Source organism: Pseudoliparis swirei, chromosome 21 (assembly GCF_029220125.1).
Source record: "Pseudoliparis swirei isolate HS2019 ecotype Mariana Trench chromosome 21, NWPU_hadal_v1, whole genome shotgun sequence".
NCBI classification, from domain to species: Eukaryota; Metazoa; Chordata; class Actinopteri; order Perciformes; family Liparidae; genus Pseudoliparis; species Pseudoliparis swirei.
This window is the reverse complement of record NC_079408.1, coordinates 62,274-68,512: the sequence shown is the minus strand read 5'-3', so window position 1 is coordinate 68,512 and position 6,239 is coordinate 62,274. Positions and strand designations below refer to the sequence as shown.

The following is a 6,239-nucleotide window of genomic DNA, read 5'->3' as shown; positions in this document are numbered from 1 at the left end:
TGACATCATATGACATTATATGACATCATATAGACATCATATGACATCAGATAGACATTATATGACATCAGATAGACATTATATGACATCAGTATGACATCATATGACATCATTATGACATATGACATCATATGACATATGACATCATATGACATCATTATGACATATGACATCATATGACATCAGAATCAGATAGACATCATATGACATCATATGACATTATATGACATTATATGACATCATATGACATCATTATGACATATGACATCATATGACATCAGTATGGCATCATATGAAATCATATGACATTATATGACATCATATGACATCATATGACATCATTATGACATATGACATCATTTGACATCATCAGAATCAGATAGACATCATATGACATTATATGACATTATATGACATCATATGACCTCAGTATGGCATCATATGACATTATATGACATCATATGACATCATATGACATCATTATGACATATGACATCATATGACATCATCAGAATCAGATAGACATCATATGACATCATATGACATTATATGACATCATATGACCTCAGTATGGCATCATATGACATTATATGGCATCATATGACATTATATGACATCATATGACATTATATGACATCATATGACATCATTATGACATATGACCTCAGTATGGCATCAGTAATACATCATATGACCTCAGTATGGCATCGTGTGAACCAGCAGGTGCCTGTGGGACCAGTCCAGCTGGGGCCGGACTCGGTGTCCTGCTGCTTCTCGTCTGGAGACAAACATAACGTCTCCTAGATTCGTCAAAATGTCAGAAATATTTATAAAAACATTTAATGAGCAAAGTGTTCACTCAGGAAACCAGTGGGCGTCAGCGTGTCTGAGAACATCAGGGACATGTAATCAGAGATGATGCAATGCCTTTAACTCAGATGACTCGGCATGGTGGAACACATGATGGTCCTCTGGGGGTCCAGGACTCAGGGCCAGATCTGGCATGTGTTGTCCTTGCTGCCTGCAGAGACACAACAGCTGGGAGCTCTTCATCGCGGAGGTCCCTCAGCTGGGAGGCAACTCACTGGGCGTTCGGCGTACCTGTGATGATGGCGTCCCCTCATAGTTGAAGGCGCGGGAGAAGATCTCGTCCGTGTGACCCTCCAGGACTTGGAGGCAGACTCCAGACCGGACGTCCCACAGCCGGGCCGTCGAGTCCTGGCCGGCCGTCAGGATCCGGCTGCCCTGAGGGCTGAAGCAGATCTGGAGAGAGGCTTCAATCACAGCGTCTGGAGTAGAGCATGAGAGCCTGGACCCATCACCAGCCCACAGGGAGGGACTCTACTGAGAGTAGAGAGCCTGGACCCATCACCAGCCCACAGGGAGGGACTCTACTGAGAGTAGAGAGCCTGGACCCATCACCAGCCCACAGGGAGGGACTCTACTGAGGTAGAGAGCCTGGACCCATCACCAGCCCACAGGGAGGACTCTACTGAGAGTAGAGGCCTGGACCCATCACCAGCCCACAGGGAGGGACTCTACTGAGAATAGAGAGCCTGGACCCATCACCAGCCCACAGGGAGGACTCTACTGAGAATAGAGCCTGGACCCATCACCAGCCCACAGGGAGGACTCTACTGAGAGTAGAGAGCCTGGACCCATCACCAGCCACAGGGAGGGACTCTACTGAGGTGAGAGCCTGGACCCATCACCAGCCCACAGGAGGGACTCTACTGAGAGTAGAGAGCCTGGACCCATCACCACCCCACAGGGAGGGACTCTACTTAACAGTGAGGTACTCTACTTAATAGTGAGGTACTCTACCTAGTGTCTACAGTAGAGTCTAATAATAGAAGCTTCCTGCTGACCTCAGAACAGACCAGTGTTTCTCATGGAGCTACCTAGCAGCTCGAGATGAGTCAGCAGTTTCTCCAGTCCGTGTCCTGCTGGTGGAGCACCATGTGACCACGGGGAGCCAGAGCTCCACCCCTCTAGAGGCCCTCCATGCAGCCAGAGCTCCACCCCTCTAGAGGCCCTCCATGCAGCCAGAGCTCCACCCCTCTAGAGGCCCTGCTGGGTGTTGTTAGCGTTACCGTGGAGACCTCCCCGCCGTGGCCCTCCAGGGTCACCAGACACTGGTGAGTGGTGGTGCTGAACACTCTGGCTGTGCCTGGGGGGCAGTGTGTATTTAGACTTTTACATGTTAAAATGTTACTTTAGTTAATTTAGGGTTCAGGATCATAAACACACAACGAGGAGAAAGAATAGATACACTTTTCAACCTGATGTGCGTGTGTGTGTATGTGTGTGTGGGTGGATGTGTGTGTGTGTGTGTGTGTGTATATATATATATGTGTGTGTGTATGTATGTGTGTGTGTATGTGTGTGTGGGTGGATGTGTGTGTGTGTGTGTATATATATATATATATATGTGTGTATATAAATGTGTGTGTATATGTGTGTGTATATATGTGTGTGTATCGTGTGTCTGTGATGTGTGTGTGCAGGGTTTTCCTGCATAGAGAACATGTGCGCCTAAGCGTTTTCCGCTTAAGGCAAAAAGTCTGCGATGAAAAAAAAAATGGAAAAAAACTGTTGATCAGGTGCCGTCAGCGAATATGTTCTCAATAGTATGTTTCATGCGGCTACAGCAGAACCCTCGTTCTGTTTGGATCAATAATGTCGAGTTGATAAGCGTGTCTTCTTGTCTGATCAATGCTGTGAGGCGGCGAATGGACAGAAGCGGACGGCTGCTGGTCCCTCACCAGCCAGCGTGCACCAATACACCTGGCCTCTATAGGGATGCACCGATCTGATCGGCGCCCGATCCATATCGGCCGATATTCCCATTATCGGTTTTGATGGGCGTTCTCAAGCGGCCCGATCAGATGGCGTGACATCTGCGAGAACTATCAGGCGTTTCAATGGCGGGCGCCAGCGGAGGCGATGCGCCCGGCGAGGCTGCAGAGGTCAGAGGTCAGAGGATCCTCACCACCAGCGGCGTCCCGTCCCGAGTTGAATCTCTGGGTCGCTCAGCCGACTCTCACATGTCTGCCCTAGAGACGCTCGCGCTAAACACATTCCATCGGGAGTGAGGGCTTTGCAAAGTTAGCGGAAAGAACCACGTGAAACAACATCCGTTTTCAAAATAAGATGTCGACAAATCATACACAAACATATAAAAGTAAACAATGAACTGATTTTGTATCTTTAGAGATCGTTTCTGAGATTTAGCTTCAATTATGCTAACATTAAAACAGTTTTACTGGACCAAGGAAGAGTTTATAAAAATTAGTCAGACTTTTGTATGTTAAACAAAGTCCTGTAAATAGATTTCCCCAAGAGTTCCAGGAAATGAATGATGCAGATGTGTTCCATACATATCTGAATCTAATAGCAATCAAACAATTTTAATGTATCAATTAGGACATTTTTCAAAGTAAAAGTCCTAAATGTTTAAAGAAATCTGTAATTTCTTAATGTTTGAGGTGCTTTATATATGTATTTCCTCATAGTCCTCATAGCAATAATGCTACACAATAAATAGTATGCTTCAATCAACACCGTGATCGGTGTTATCGGATCGGCAGATACTGATTTCAGTGATCGTGATCGGCACCAAAAACCTGATCGGTGCATCTCTAATTGTCAATCTATTAGCCGATCTATTTTCGCAAAATGATTTCCTCAAGCATTGCCTCCATTATTTATGGAAAGAAAAGAAAAAAACCTAGATGTCTGCTAGTTACGGTAACATGGCGATATAGACCGCGCCAGCAGCAACAATTTTGGGAGCACCGAAGATCCATTTGACCTTGGAAAACCCTGGTGTGTGTGTGTGTACGTTTTGTGTGTGTGTGTATGTATGTTTTGTGTGTGTCTGTGTGTGTGTGTGTCTGTGTGTGTGTGTATGTCTCACCATCAGCAGAAGCAGAAGCCACCAGCTGACCACTGAGGTCAAAGCAGACGTCCAGGACCTCGCGCCATACAGCTGGACACACACACACACACACGTACACGCGTGACTCATGACTCAGACCAGGACCAGAAGGACCAGGACCAGGACTGAGACTAGGACCAGGACTGAGACAGGACTGGGACCAGGAGACCAGGACTAGGACGAGACCAGGACCAGGACCAGGACCAGGACCAGGACCAGGACTAGGACAGGACCAGGACCAGGACCAGGACTAGGACGACCAGGACCAGGACCAGAGACCAGGACTAGGACAGGACCAGGACTAGGACCAGGACTAGAGACCAGGACCAGGACCAGGACTAGGACCAGGACTGAGGACCAGAGACCAGAGGACTAGAGACTGAGACTGAGACCAGGACGACAGGACCAGGACTAGAGACCAGGACCAGGAGACCAGGAGACCAGGAGACCAGGACCAGGAGACCAGGACCAGGACCAGGAACAGGGGACCAGGACGAGGACCAGGGGACCAGGACCAGGACAGGACCAGGACCAGGACCAGGACCAGTACCAGGACTGAGACCAGGACCAGGACAGGACCAGGACCAGGACCAGGACCAGGACTAGACCAGGACCAGGACCAGGAGACCAGGACCAGGACTAGGACCAGGACCAGGACCAGGACCAGGACCAGAGACCAGGACCAGGAGACCAGGACAGGACTAGGACTAGGACCAGGACCAGGACCAGGACCAGGAGACCAGGACTGAGACCAGGACCAGGACTAGGACTGGGACTAGGACTGGGGACCAGGACCAGAGGACTGAGAGACCAGGACCAGGACAGGACCAGAGACTAGGACCAGGACCAGGACCAGGACCAAGACCAGAGACCAGGACCAGGGTCAGGACCAGGACCAGGGCCTGGACTAGGACCAGGACCAGGACCAGGACCAGGACTAGGACCAGGACTGAGACCAGGACTGGGACCAGGACCAGGACCAGGACAAGGACGACCAGAGACCAGACAGGACTGAGGACTAGGACCAGGACCAGGACTGAGTTAGGACCAGGACTGAGACCAGGACTGGGACCAGGACCAGGACCAGGACTAGAGAGAGACCAGAGACCAGGACTGAGACTAGGACCAGGACAGAGACTGAGGACCAGGACCAGAGACCAGAGACTCGAGAGAACCCAGGAGTCTCAGAGCTGGTTCTGAAAGAGTAAAACATGTCAATGAAGAGAATCCATGAAGAACACACTACTGATGGGGTCACAGGTTCTGATGAGGTCACAGGTTCTAATGAGGTCACAGGTTCTAATGGGGTCACAGGTTCTGATGGGGTCACAGGTTCTGATGGGGTCACAGGTTCTAATGAGGTCACAGGTTCTAATGGGGTCACAGGTTCTGATGGGGTCACAGGTTCTGATGAGGTCACAGGTTCTAATGAGGTCACTGGTTCTAATGAGGTCACAGGTTCTAATGGGGTCACAGGTTCTAATGAGGTCACAGGTTCTGATGGGGTCACAGGTTCTAATGGGGTCACAGGTTCTGATGGGGGTAACAGGTTCTGATGGGGTCAATTCAATTCAATTCAGTTTATTTGTATAGCCCAATTTCACAAATTACAAATTTGTCTCGGAGTGCTTTACAATCTGTACACATAGACATCCCTGCCCCAAAACCTCACATCGGACCAGGAAAAACTCCCAAATAACCCTTCAGGGGGAAAAAAAGGGAAGAAACCTGGAGGAGAGCAACAGAGGAGGATCCCTCTCCTAGGATGGACAGATGCAATAGATGTAATGTGTACAGAAGGACAGATTAGAGTTAAAATACATTCAATGAATATGACAGAGTGTATGAATAGTTCATAGTAGGCATATTCCACGATGGAGACCTCCACGATCCATCAGGCAGATGGCGGTGGGAGGAGGAGTGGTAGGTCTCCAACAGGACAGTGGCGTAGTCATGAGCAGGAATTCCAGACCCAGGCGATCCATCAGGCAGATGGGATCTATGCCGTCTCATAGGGTCGATGACCCCATGAGGGCGTAAAGTCAAGGACTTCGGGAGAGAAAGCAGAGTTAGTAACGTGTGATTGAGATGAAAATTCATCCTTAAGGAGAGAAAAAGAGGAGATGAGTACTCAGTGCATCCTAAGCGTCCCCGCAGCTATAAGCCTATAGCAGCATATCAAGGGGCTGGACCAGGGGCAAACCTGATTTCAGCCTAACTATAAGCTCTGTCAAGAGGAAGGTCTTAAGTCTACTCTTAAGCTGAGAGGTGACTGTGTCTGCCTCCCGGACTGAAATTG

General features: G+C 48.9%; 1 long non-coding RNA gene across 1 annotated transcript; it reads right to left on the bottom strand.

The window, feature by feature from the left end:
* Positions 1 to 1,145: 1,145 nt before the first annotated feature.
* LOC130211814 (uncharacterized) lies at positions 1,146 to 3,979 on the bottom strand. Its single transcript, XR_008835165.1, has 3 exons — positions 3,920 to 3,979; positions 2,094 to 2,170; positions 1,146 to 1,263 (listed from the first exon to the last, which is right to left on the bottom strand). It is a non-coding gene; the product is annotated as an uncharacterized LOC130211814 (long non-coding RNA).
* Positions 3,980 to 6,239: the final 2,260 nt, after the last annotated feature.